The following is a 12563-nucleotide window of genomic DNA, read 5'->3' on the forward strand; positions in this document are numbered from 1 at the left end:
CAACACCCCCCCACCCCCTCCCCTCACGGACGATCAACTTACCTTGTGCGTTGGTCCTCCGGGAGGCGACGGGAGCCATAGGGACGTGACCGCCAACAGAAGACCGCCAACAGAAGACCGCCACACAGAAATGTGGGTCGTAATTCTGTGGGCGGTGTTCTGCTGGCGTGGCGGTGGAGGTTGACCAGTCTCCACTTTCCCGCCGACCGCCAGTGTGGCTGCTGGCGGTTTTCCGGCGGAACGCTCCCAGCGGTCAGAATGCGCACAGCGGCACACCGCCGCGGTCGGCGGTCTTCACCGCGGCGGTAACTCAGCGGTCTTGCGAAAAGACCGCCAAGGTCAGAATGAGGGCCAATATGTTTTGTTCAGTTTAGCCGCCTATTGGCTTTGACATTGCATTAGCCATTACATTCTGTATTCTGCCTATGGGCTTTGACATGATAATAGACCTTGCATTTTGTATTCAGCTCAGCTGCCTATTGGCTTTGATATGACTTTAGACATTGCATTTGATATTTAGGTTAGCTGCCTATTGCCTTTAACGTGGAGTTAGACATTGCAGTTGAGAATCCAAGCTGTATTTTTCCAAGCTGTGTTTTTGCACAAGATGAACCAAGCTGTTTTGTTCTCACAGTAGACTAGACCTGATAAGAGAGGGTACATTGAGTGTTTTTCTCTCTGCTTGAGCCTGGGAAGAGGAGCAGTCTAGGAGATCTGGCCAATCTCCAAAGGCTTGCGTAGTTTTCCCGGGTCTGAGAGGAGGGGGAACGCTGTTCTAAGGGTGGCTCACAGGCTTCAGAGAATTAGATTCGAATCTGCCTGACTTCGTGCTGAAACTAGGCGCCAGTTGCCAGCATGCAGTGTGGGTAGATATATCTCTTTCTCGCAGTTGACAAGGAGTCATCAACTTGCAGACCCTAGGAAGCTGTAAATAGTTTCTCACACAGTGAAGTATTTGTATTGCTGTGCATTCAATATCTTATAAATATAACCTGCTGTGTATATTGCAAACTGTGCATTAACGTGTGCTTGAAATCTACTGATTCGTCATTTACGAAATAGCGGTTCGGGAAGAATTAACAACAATAAAAGTCTTCTTTGAACTCAGAAGTGCATTCCTGATATGTTATGTAAGTGCTGAAAACGAGATAAGTAGTGAAGCACTACAGACCCCAAAAGAACCTTAAAGGAACATTTGGGAGAAGATCCCGAAGTTTGGAAAAGTTTGGAGAGCTTTTGAAAAAAAGCTCCATAGAGGGACCGACCCGCCGCGGCAACTCTAGCCGGCTTGCCTCAACCACGACCCGGCCTGATTTGCAGGTTCGTCCAGGTGAAGAAAATCTAAAAAAAAGAGACTAAGGCCCATATTTATACTTTTTTTGCGCCGTATTTGCGCCGCTTTTTGACATAAAAGTGGCGCAAACTTACAAATATACTTATTTAGCGCCGTATTTGCGCCGCTTTTTGACGCAAAAGTGGCACAAACTTACAAAATACAATTTTCTTTTGTAAGTTTGCACCGCTTTTGCATCAAAAGGCAGTGCAAATACAGTGCTAAAAAAGTATAAATATGGGCCTAAGTCTGAACGTACAAAGTTGACCGGGACCTCCCAGCCAGCGTATCCAAGGAGGGCTCCAAGGACATCGGATCAAGATCCAGGTTTACCCCGGTTGAAGGATTTTCACCTCGAAAAAACAACTAAGTCCGAAGGTAAAAACTCCACCGATGATTCCCGCGACACGTATCCGGAGAAGTGTTCCAGGAGGTCAGATTGGACTGGCAGGTTCGTCCAGCTGAAGAAAATCTTCAGAAAAACGACTAAGTGCGAAGGTAAACTTTTGACCGAGGCCTCCTGTGGCCTGTAGCTGAGCCGGGCTCCATCGCGGTCGGCCTTAAACTTTGACTTTGCCCCGGTTGAGGTGCAACCAGATGACCCAAATGGCGCTTTTTGTTTCTAGGCACTAAAAACAATAATTCTTTAAAAATTCATATTGACGTTCCCCTTATCCAATTGTATTAGTTTTTGTGTCATTGTAAAGATAAAAATATAATCTATTTGTTGCCCTTACCAATAACCCATTTTCCAACAGAATACAAACACGTAATACCTAACATTTGTATAGCGTGTGTAGTACAGAAAGTTACCTGACTGCAACTCACAGAAGGCACTGTTTCTCTAACTCCAAACATCAGACCAGAGTTCACTTGTCCACATACCCCTGTTCCTAAACTCTCAATTGAAGCATACTCACTTGTGAGGATACCATTTGTGAAGTGTAGGAAGTAGAGGGAGTGACCTGACTGCTAAGGCCAGGGGGCCCTGTGTCTGTAATTTCAACCACCAGCAGTGTACACTTGCCAAAATACCCCTGTTTGATTACTCCCAATTAAAGTGTGCTTACGAGGGAAGATACCATGGCCCATATTTATACTTTTTGACGCTAAACTGCGCTAACGCAGTTTAGCGTCAAAAAATTTAGCGCCGTCTAACGCCATTCCGAAGCGCCATGCGGGCGCCGTATTTATGGAATGGCGTTAGCCGGCGCAAGCAGACCGGCGCTGCCTGGTGTGCGTGGAAAAAAACCACGTAGACCAGGCAGCGCCGGCGTAGGGGGAAAATGGCGCTAGGGCGTCTTAAAATGGCGCAAGTCGGGTTGACGCTAAAAAATCGTCTTAACCCGATTTGCGCCATTTTTTCGACGCCCAGACGCCATTTAAATGACTCCTGTCTTAGTAAAGACAGGAGTCATGCCCCCTTGCCCAATGGCCATGCCCAGGGGACTTATGTCCCCTGGGCATGGTCATTGGGCATAGTGGCATGTAGGGGGGCACAAATAAGGCCCCCCTATGCCACCCAAAAAAAATTGAAAAATATAAAAAATTATACTTACGTGAACTTACCTGAATGTCCCTGGGGTGGGTCCCTCCATCCTTGGGTGTCCTCCTGGGGTGGGCAGGGGTGGCAGGGGGGGTCCCTGGGGGCAGGGGAGGGCACCTGTGGGCTCATTTTGAGCCCACAGGCCCCTTAACGCCTACCCTGACCCAGGCGTTAAAAAGTGGCGCAAATGCGGGGTTTTTTGACCCGCCACCTCCCGGGTGTGATTTTTGCCCGGGAGTATAAATACGACGCATTTGCGTCGCCGTCATTTTTTTAGACGGGAACGCCTTCCTTGCATCTCATTAACGCAAGGAAGGCGTTCACGCCAAAAAATGACGCTCTTTGCCCATACTTTGGCGCTAGACGCGTCTAACGTCAAAGTATAAATATGGCGTTAGTTTTGCGGCGAATTTGCGTCGAAAAAAACGACGCTAATTCGGCGCAAACGGAGTATAAATACGGGCCCATTTGTCAAGTGTGTGTAGTAGAGGTAGTTACCTGATGCAGCTCCAGGAGGCACTGTTTCTCAAACTCCAAACACTGAAACAGTTTTCACTTGTCCAAAGACCCTTGTTTGGTAACTCACAAATGAAGTGTACTCATCTGGGGAGATACCATTTGTATAGTGTGTGTAGTACAGGGAGTGACATGACTGCAACTCCCAGCAGTCCCTATTTACTGTACCTCCAACTACCAGCACAGTTGTCACATGCCCCAGTCAATTTGGTAACTATCAATTGAAGTGGACTCATCTGGGAGGAGAACATTTGTACTGTATAGTGTATGTAGTACAGGGGGTGACCTAACTCCAACTCACAGGAGGCTCTGTTACTGAAACTCCAAAAACCAGACCAGTGCGTTCTTGTCCAAATACCCTTTTTGTAATCTCTTAATTGAAGTGTACTCACCTCGTGTGATACCATTTGCACAGTGTGTGTAGTACAGGGAGAGACATGACTGCTAAGGCCAGAAGACTCTGTTATTGTTACTCCACTCACCAGCCCAGTGTTCTCTTATCCAAATACCATTGTTTGGTAACTCACAAATGAAGTGTACTCACCTGGGAGGATAACATCTATATAGTGTGTGTAGTACAGGGAGTGACATGATTGCTGACGCCAGGAGGCTCTGTTATTGTAACCCCACTCACTAGCCCAGTATTCTCTTGTCCAAATATCCCTGTTCCTCAACTCTTAATTGATGTGTACTCACCTGGAAGAACATAGGTGGTCATTCTGACCTCAGCGGTAAAAGGCGCCTACCGCCGGTCAGAAATCCTCCATAATCCCGCCGCGGTCGCGGAAACCCGCCACGGTCATTCTGACCCACAGCAGCCAAACCTCCGAAAATCCGACAGCCACAACAGACCGCCAGACCAGCGGTCGGCGGAAAAGTGGAGGTGACAAAACCTCCACCGTCACGCCAACAGAAATACGCCCATGCCATTACGACCCACGAATCCACGCGGCGGTCTTTCAAACGCGGTTTTCCATTGGCGGGACACACCGCCGCGGTCAGAATACACACAAACGAACAAAACTCAGCCACATTGGCCGATTTGAATTCCACACACCTGATACACATACACACACCACTCCCACACACACAATACAATATAAAACACACACCCACATCACCCACAAACCCCTACGACCAAAAATTCAGAAAGAAGGCCAGAGCGAGACACCACCATCCACAAACTAGCAGCCACAGCCACTCAACACCATCACCCACACAATATCCACACACAAAACAACACACACCACCACACTCAACACACTTAACTACACATACTCCACCCCACACATCATACACACCACCCCATGGCACCCCAAAGACACCCCCGCTTCTCAGACGAAGAACTCAGGGTCATGGTGGAGGAAATCGTTCGGGTAGAGCCCCAGCTGTTCGGCACACAGATCCAATACACCAGCATTGCCCGGAGGACGGAGCTATGGCAGAGGATTGTCGACAGGGTCAACGCTGTGGGACAGCACCCCAGAAATCGGGAAGACATCAGGAAGCGATGGAACGACCTACGGGGGAAGGTGCGTTCCATGGTATCCAGGCACAACATCGCCGTGCAGAAGACTGGCGGAGGACCCCCACCTCAACCCCCACAATTTACAACATGGGAGGAGGAAGTCTTGAACATCCTGCATCCTGACGGCCTCGCAGGAGTCGGCGGAGGAATGGATACTGGTAAGTTGAAGCTTCACTACTGCTTCCCCCCCACCTGCATGCCAAATCATACCCCAACCCTCACCCCCATCCTCGAACCCCACCCTCACCCCCACCCCCATCCTCACCACCATCCTCACCCCCACCACCATCCTCACCCCCACCCCCAGCACACCTATTCCCTGCCAATGTCTCACCATCACAACCCACACATCCCAAAACCTAGGCCTGCATGCGTCCACTAAGCATGGACACCCATCACCAAAGCATGCCCAATGCATATACACATCCCCCCCATATGCCACACATTGAAACTATAACCATACCTCTATACCCCTGCAGGACCCGACCGTCAACACACCGCCGCGGAGGGCCCAGAATTCTCCACACCCCCCACCCAAGAGGCCGTCAGCGATGACAGCAGCTCTGTCGACCTGGACACCGATGACCAGCCCGGACCATCGGGGACCTCTGGACAGTCGGTTCCCCTCACACAGGCCCAGGCCACTACAGACCCAAACCCCTCTGGGAACACCAGCACAGCTCCCACCCAGCGGGCCCATGCCTCTGTCTCCAGGGCGCGTCAATCTGCGGTGTGTCTACCACTACAGGGCACCCAGGATAACCCACCACCCCAACAACAACAGGGACCTGGGGGCAGTGGTAGTGGGCACACCGGCCAGGGGGCAGAGGCCCAGGGAAACAGGGCAACTCGGAGGGCAGCTGTGCGACAGGGGGGGGGACGGGCCCAGGGAACCCACTCTCCACGAGGCCCTCACCACCATCATGGGAGCATACAACCGCTCCCAGGAGACGATGGCGACGGTACTGGCCCGGTTCCAGGAGATCCAGGTACTGTAGGAGGAACACTATCGGGGGTACAGGGAGGACATCAGAGCCCTCACCTCCACCCTGGTTACCATGGTAGGGCTGCTGCAGGACCTCATCAACACCAGGACGGACACTCAACAACAACAAAGGGCCCCTGCCACTAGCCTGGACCAAGAACAGCCAACCACCTCCGCCGGCGCTAGTGGACAGGAGGCCCCCGCACAACCGCAGCCCACCAGACCCCCACCTCCTGCAGGAGAAGAACCACCCCGCAAGAGGGCCCTGAGATCTCGCAAGAAGACAGAGTAGGATGTCAAGACCCCCGCCAGCAAAGGATACCACCTGATGTCATCCCACTGTCCCACATTGTCACCCTGTCCATCCTTGAACTGCCCATGCTCCATCTCTCCACAGGCCTCTGGACAATGCACCTGTGTGACTGTTACTCTGGACTCTGCCATGGACATTCCTTCACCATAGCCCCCACCCACTTGAAACCACCCATCCCATTTTGAGCACTTAAATAAACACCTATTTTGCACAAAACTATCTGGAGTCTGGCTGTGATTTCAAAATATTGTAATTGACATGACAGTGCAAATATGTCCTTGTACATAGTGAAGTCAACAAACAGCTGCCACAAAGCTGTAGTCCATGGGGAAACGAAGCACAGGACTCGTAGTGGGGACCCCAGATCTGAAATAGGGAGGGAAAAGCCACAACTCAGTCATCATACACTGGGGCAAATAGACAGGCAGCAGAGATGCAGGAGAGTAGTTCAGATTTACTAAATTATCTTTGAATTGTCACCTGTGTCCTATTTGAAGTACTGTTCAATGATTCTGTCCCTGTTGTCTGTTTCAGCCCCGTCGTCTTCCTCCTCGTCACTCTCCACAGGTTCCACCGCTGCCACAACACCACCGTCTCGACCATCCTCCTGCAGGAAAGGCACCTGGCGGCGCAAAGCCAGGTTGTGAAGCATGCAGCAGGCCACGATGATGTGACACACCTTCTTAGGTGAGTACATTAGGGATCCACCTGTCATATGCAGGCACCTAAACCTGGCCTTTAGGAGGCCAAAGGTGCGTTCGATCACCCTCCTAGTACGCCCATGGGCCTCATTGTAACGTTCCTCTGCCCTGGTCCGGGGATTCCTTACTGGGGTCAGTAGCCACGACAGGTTGGGGTACCCAGAGTCCCCCAATAGCCATACACGGTGTCTCTCTAGCTGTTCCATCACGTAAGGGATGCTGCTATTCCGCAGGATGTAGGCGTCATGCACTGACCCTGGGAATTTGGCATTTACATGCGAGATGTACTGGTCAGCCAAACACACCACCTGGATGTTCATGGAATGGTAACTCTTTCTGTTCCTGTACACCTGCTCCCTGTCTCTTGGGGGAACCAAAGCCACATGGGTCCCATCAATGGCACCAATGACGTTGGGAATATGTCCAAGGGTGTAGAAATCACCCTTCACTGTAGCCAATTCGCCCACCTCAGGGAAAATGATGTAGCTCCTCACGTATTTCATCAGGGCAGACAACACTCTGGATAACACCTTCGAAAACATGGGCTGAGACATCCCAGAAGCAATTCCCACTGTTGTCTGAAATGACCCACTTGCCAAGAAATGGAGTACTGACAGGACCTGCACCAGAGGGGGAATCCCTGTGGGTTGGCGGATGGGGGACATCAGGTCGGGCTCCAGCTGGGCACACAGTTCATGTATAGTGGCACGGTCAAGACGGTAGGTCAGGATAATGTGGCGTTCTTCCATTGTCGACAGGTCCACCAGCGGTCGGTACACGCGAGGATTCATCCGTCTCCTCGCCAAACCCAGCGGACGGTGCCTAGGAAGGACAACATGGAGCACACAGTCAAGCAACCCACAGGTACGTACTCACAGCTAGCACAGTAAACGATTCTCTATGCAGTGAATGGCGTGTCTGAGTGGCTATGCAAGGCCTAGGCCTGTGTGACGCAGTTGAAATTGAGCCATGTGGACCCTCGAAATGGCGGCTGCCTGACCTGTGAAGTGTGACAATGGGATGTGAGGTCAATGCGCTGGCGTGGCACACCGCGGCGGTCAGCGGTCGAAGACCGCGGCGCGAAGCCGCATTGGTTAACATTGAAGCCTATGGGTTTCAGGAGCCAATGGCGAAGGGCGCCGGCGGTGGCGGTACGCACCGCCGCGGTACGCACCGCCGCGGATGTGACCGCCATTTTCTATCTACTTATCCACTTGCGACTTGAACTTTCACAGGAGAGGACCTATACTGCAAGTGTTGCTGTGACCTCGGTCTGGAAGGGACAATGGCTGCTGCGCCTGGGGAAAGGGCCCCTGCATTCACTGGAGAGGAGCTGGAGAAACTTGTGGATGGGGTCCTCCCCCAGTATGCGCTACTCTACGGTCCTCCAGACCAACAAGTGAGTTTAATTCAATCTGGATTTGGGGCCACTGGCTGGCTTGGGGGCCTGGCGGGGGGCCTGGTGGGGGGCCTGGCGGGGATGGGGGGCATGTTGGGGCTGGCAGGGGGCCTGGCGGGGATGGGGGGCATGTTGGGGCTGGCGGGGGGCATGGCGGGGGGCCTGGCGGGGATGGGGGGCATATAGGGCCTGGCGGGGGGCCTGGCGGGGGCCTGGCGGGGATGGGGGGCATGTTGGGGCTGGCGGGGGGCATGGCGGGGGGCCTGGCAGGGATGGGGGGCATGTTGGGGCTGGCGGGGGGCCTGGCGGGGGGCCTGGCGGGGATGGGGGGCATGTTGGGGCTGGCGGGGGGCATGGCGGGGGGCCTGGCGGGGATGGGGGGCATGTTGGGGCTGGCGGGGGGCATGGCGGGGGGCCTGGCGGGGATGGGGGGCATGTTGGGCCTGGCGGGGGGCCTGGCGGGGGGCCTGGCGGGGATGGGGGGCATGTTGGGGCTGGCGGGGGGCATGGCGGGGGGCCTGGCGGGGATGGGGGGCATGTTGGGCCTGGTGGGGGGCCTGGCGGGGGGCCTGGCGGGGATGGGGGGCATGTTGGGGCTGGCGGGGGGCCTGGCGGGGATGGGGGGCATGTTGGGGCTGGCGGGGGGCATGGCGGGGGCCTGGCGGGGATGGGGGGCATGTTGGGGCTGGCGGGGGGCCTGGCGGGGATGGGGGGCATGTTGGGGCTGGCGGGGGGCATGGCGGGGGGCCTGGCGGGGATGGGGGGCATGTTGGGCCTGGCGGGGGCCTGGCGGGGGGCCTGGTGGGGATGGGGGGCATGTTGGGGCTGGCGGGGGGCATGGCGGGGGGCCTGGCGGGGATGGGGGGCATGTTGGGGCTGGCGGGGGGCCTGGCGGGGATGGGGGGCATGTTGGGGCTGGCGGGGGGCCTGGCGGGGGGCCTGGCGGGGATGGGGGGCATGTTGGGGCTGGCGGGGGGCATGGCGGGGGGCCTGGCGGGGATGGGGGGCATGTTGGGGCTGGCGGGGGGCATGGCGGGGGGCCTGGCGGGGATGGGGGGCATGTTGGGCCTGGCGGGGGGCCTGGCGGGGATGGGGGGCATGTTGGGGCTGGCGGAGGGCATGGCGGGGGGCCTGGCGGGGATGGGGTGCATGTTGGGGCTGGCGGGGGGCCTGGCGGGGATGGGGGGCATGTTGGGGCTGGCGGGGGGCCTGGCGGGGATGGGGGGCGTTGGGCCACTGGCAACGAAAATGCAGACAAACTTGAACGTGGTATTTCTCCCTCCCTGTACGTGTCACATAGGTCCGCGCCCATGAGAAGATCGGGATTTGGCGTGCCATCGCCAAGGAAGTCCGGACCCTGGGGGTCCACCATCGACGGGGCACCCACTGCCGCAAGAGGTGGGAGGACATCCGCCGCGGGACCAAGAAGACCGCTGAGTCTCTGCTGGGGATGGCCTCCCAACGTAGGCGGGGTGCCTGCCGTCAACTGACCCCCCTGATGTTCCGGATCCTGGCGGTGGCCTACCCTGATTTGGATGGGCGCGTGAGGGCAGCACAGCAGACACAAGGGGGTGAGTCCAAGCATTATCTACTCTGTTGTCACGCAGTGGAGGTGTCTGGGTGGGGGAGGAGGGCTGTGGGTCCCCCTAGGCCAGGGCGATATCTGTAGGCTGGGCACCCCCGTAAGCCCCTGTGTCCCCAGCCAACACCCTCAGTAGTGTGTCAGTACAGCCATCCCTGGGCCGTGTCATCCATGGGTGCAGTTGTCAACTCTAGGCGTGTAGGGCATGTTCCACGGAATGCGTAGCGGACCCCAAGTGCGCAACTTAGTGCAGGGGGCATCTGTGTCTGTCATGTCCGCTAACTGTACCGGAGATCCATGTACTCAATATCCCTTTATTCCTCTCTCCCCCCCCCTTTTTGTTTGTCTTTCTGTGCTTGTGTGCATCAGCATCATCAGGCGGAGGAGAAGTGGCATCGGGGCAGGAGGGAGCTGCATCTCACATGGCCCAGGAGGGCCATGCCACAGAGTCTGACTGGACCAGTGAGACGGAGGGCGAGGGGAGCTCCACAACGGGGACGACTGGACCCTGCAGCGACACGGACACGTCCTCGGAAGGGAGCTCCCTTGCGGGGGTGGCACCATCCGTGCCCCCCGCCATTACAGGTACAGCCGCCACCCAGCGCACCATCTCCGCCCTCCCAGCAGCCCCTCAGCGTTCGCCCCGTGCCCGCTCTGCCAGGAAGCCGGGCATCTCCTTCGCCCCAGGCACCTCAGGCCCTGCCCCTGTTACCCCCGCTGCCCTCAGTGAGGAGGTCATTGACCTCCTCCGAACGCTCATTGTTGGGCAGACTACCCTTTTGAATGCCATCCAGGGGGTGGAGAGGGAGGTTCATCGCAGCAATGCATACCTGGAGGGCATTCATTCGGGTCAGGCTGCCCATCAGCGATCGTTCCAGGCTCTGGCCTCAGCACTGACGGCAGCCATTGTCCCTGTCTCCTGCCTCCCTCTACTAACTCCCTCCTCCCAGTCTCCTGTTCCTCTGCCTGTCCCACCCACACCATCAGACCAGCCTGCACACACCTCAACACCCAAGAGAAGCTCATCCAAACATAAGCACCACAGATCACGCAGACATTCACACACGCAACATTCCGATGCAGACATGCCAACAGTCACTACCACCTCTGTGACCCCCAGCTCCTCGTCTCCCTCCTCCCTCCCTGTGACGTCTACACTCACACCTCCATTCACCTCACCATTAGCCAGTGTTTCCATCACCAGCACACCCTCCAGTCCAGTCCGCACACGTGCAGTCACCACCCCCACTGCCATTTACACGTCCCCTGTGTCCTCTCCACTGTGTCTGTCACCCCCTCTTCCACACCACACAAACGCAGCCACCCACCCACCCAACAGCCATCCACCTCACGACAGCCTATCCCTCCTGCACCTGCACCCAAAGACAGCAAACGTGACTCACCTACAACCACATCCTCTCCCTCCACTCCCATTCCCACTGTACCTACCACTCTCCATTGTCCCAAGAAACTCTTCCTCGCCACTGCTAACTTCTTTCCTGACCCTGAGCCCCCCCCTCCTTCTCGTCGGGGTAAGAAGAGCACCTCAGCCACCACCAGCCCTGCAGCCCCCTTGACAAGGGTGCAGGGGTATTGGAGCCCACCAGCCCGCATGTCTGGATCTTCGCCCAGCAGCAAGGGGACAGCCAGCCCACCCCCTGGGAAGAGGAGCAGAAGGCGGAAGGGGCGCCGCAGGAGCCCGGCTTCTACATCCCCCCCGGACACCACCCAGACACAGTCACCAGCCACAGCTCCAAAGGGAGGAAAGGGCCACAGACTCCCGACTAAGGAGGGCAAGGGCAGCAAGTCGGAGAGGTCAGGCTGCAGGCCTGCTGCCCAGGAGGAGCCCACCACCCCCATAGCCGCTGGCCAGGAGGGCCCCACCACCCACAGCCCAGGTGGGCATTGAAGGAGCACCATCCCCGCTGCCCAGGAGGGCACCACCAGGCAATGAGCAGTTGGCCATAGACCGCCCGCCGTCTCAAGAACCGCTGAACTGGGCCCCGCCGTCTCAAGCACCGCTGAACTGGGCCCCGCCGTCTCAAGAACCGCTGAACTAGGCCACGCCGTCTCAAGAACCGCTGAACTGGGCCCCGCCGTCTCAAGCACCGCTGAACTGGGGCCCGCCGTCTCAAGAACCGCTGAACTGGGCCCCGCCGTCTCAAGAACCGCTGAACTGGGCCCCGCCGTCTCAAGCACCGCTGAACTGTGCCCCGCCGTCTCAAGAACCGCTGAACTGGGCCACGCCGTCTCAAGAACCGCTGAACTGGGCCCCGCCGTCTCAAGAACCGCTGAACTGGGCTCGCCGTCTCAAGAACCGCTGAACTGGGCCCCGCCGTCTCAAGAACCACTGAACTGGGCCCGCCGTCTCAAGCACCGCTGAACTGGGCCCCGCCGTCTCAAGAACCGCTGAACTGGGCCCCGCCGTCTCAAGAACCGCTGAACTGGGCCCGCCGTCTCAAGCACCGCTGAACTGGGCCCCGCCGTCTCCAGCACCGCTGAACTGGGCCCCGCCGTCTCAAGAACCACTGAACTGGGCCCCGCCGTCTCAAGAACCGCTGAACTGGGCCCGCCGTCTCAAGCACCGCTGAACTGGGCCCCGCCGTCTCCAGCACCGCTGAACTGGGCCCCGCCGTCTCAAGAACCGCTGAACTGGGCCC

The sequence above is a fragment of the Pleurodeles waltl genome, chromosome 1_1, assembly GCF_031143425.1.
Source record: "Pleurodeles waltl isolate 20211129_DDA chromosome 1_1, aPleWal1.hap1.20221129, whole genome shotgun sequence".
Classification (NCBI taxonomy): domain Eukaryota; kingdom Metazoa; phylum Chordata; class Amphibia; order Caudata; family Salamandridae; genus Pleurodeles; species Pleurodeles waltl.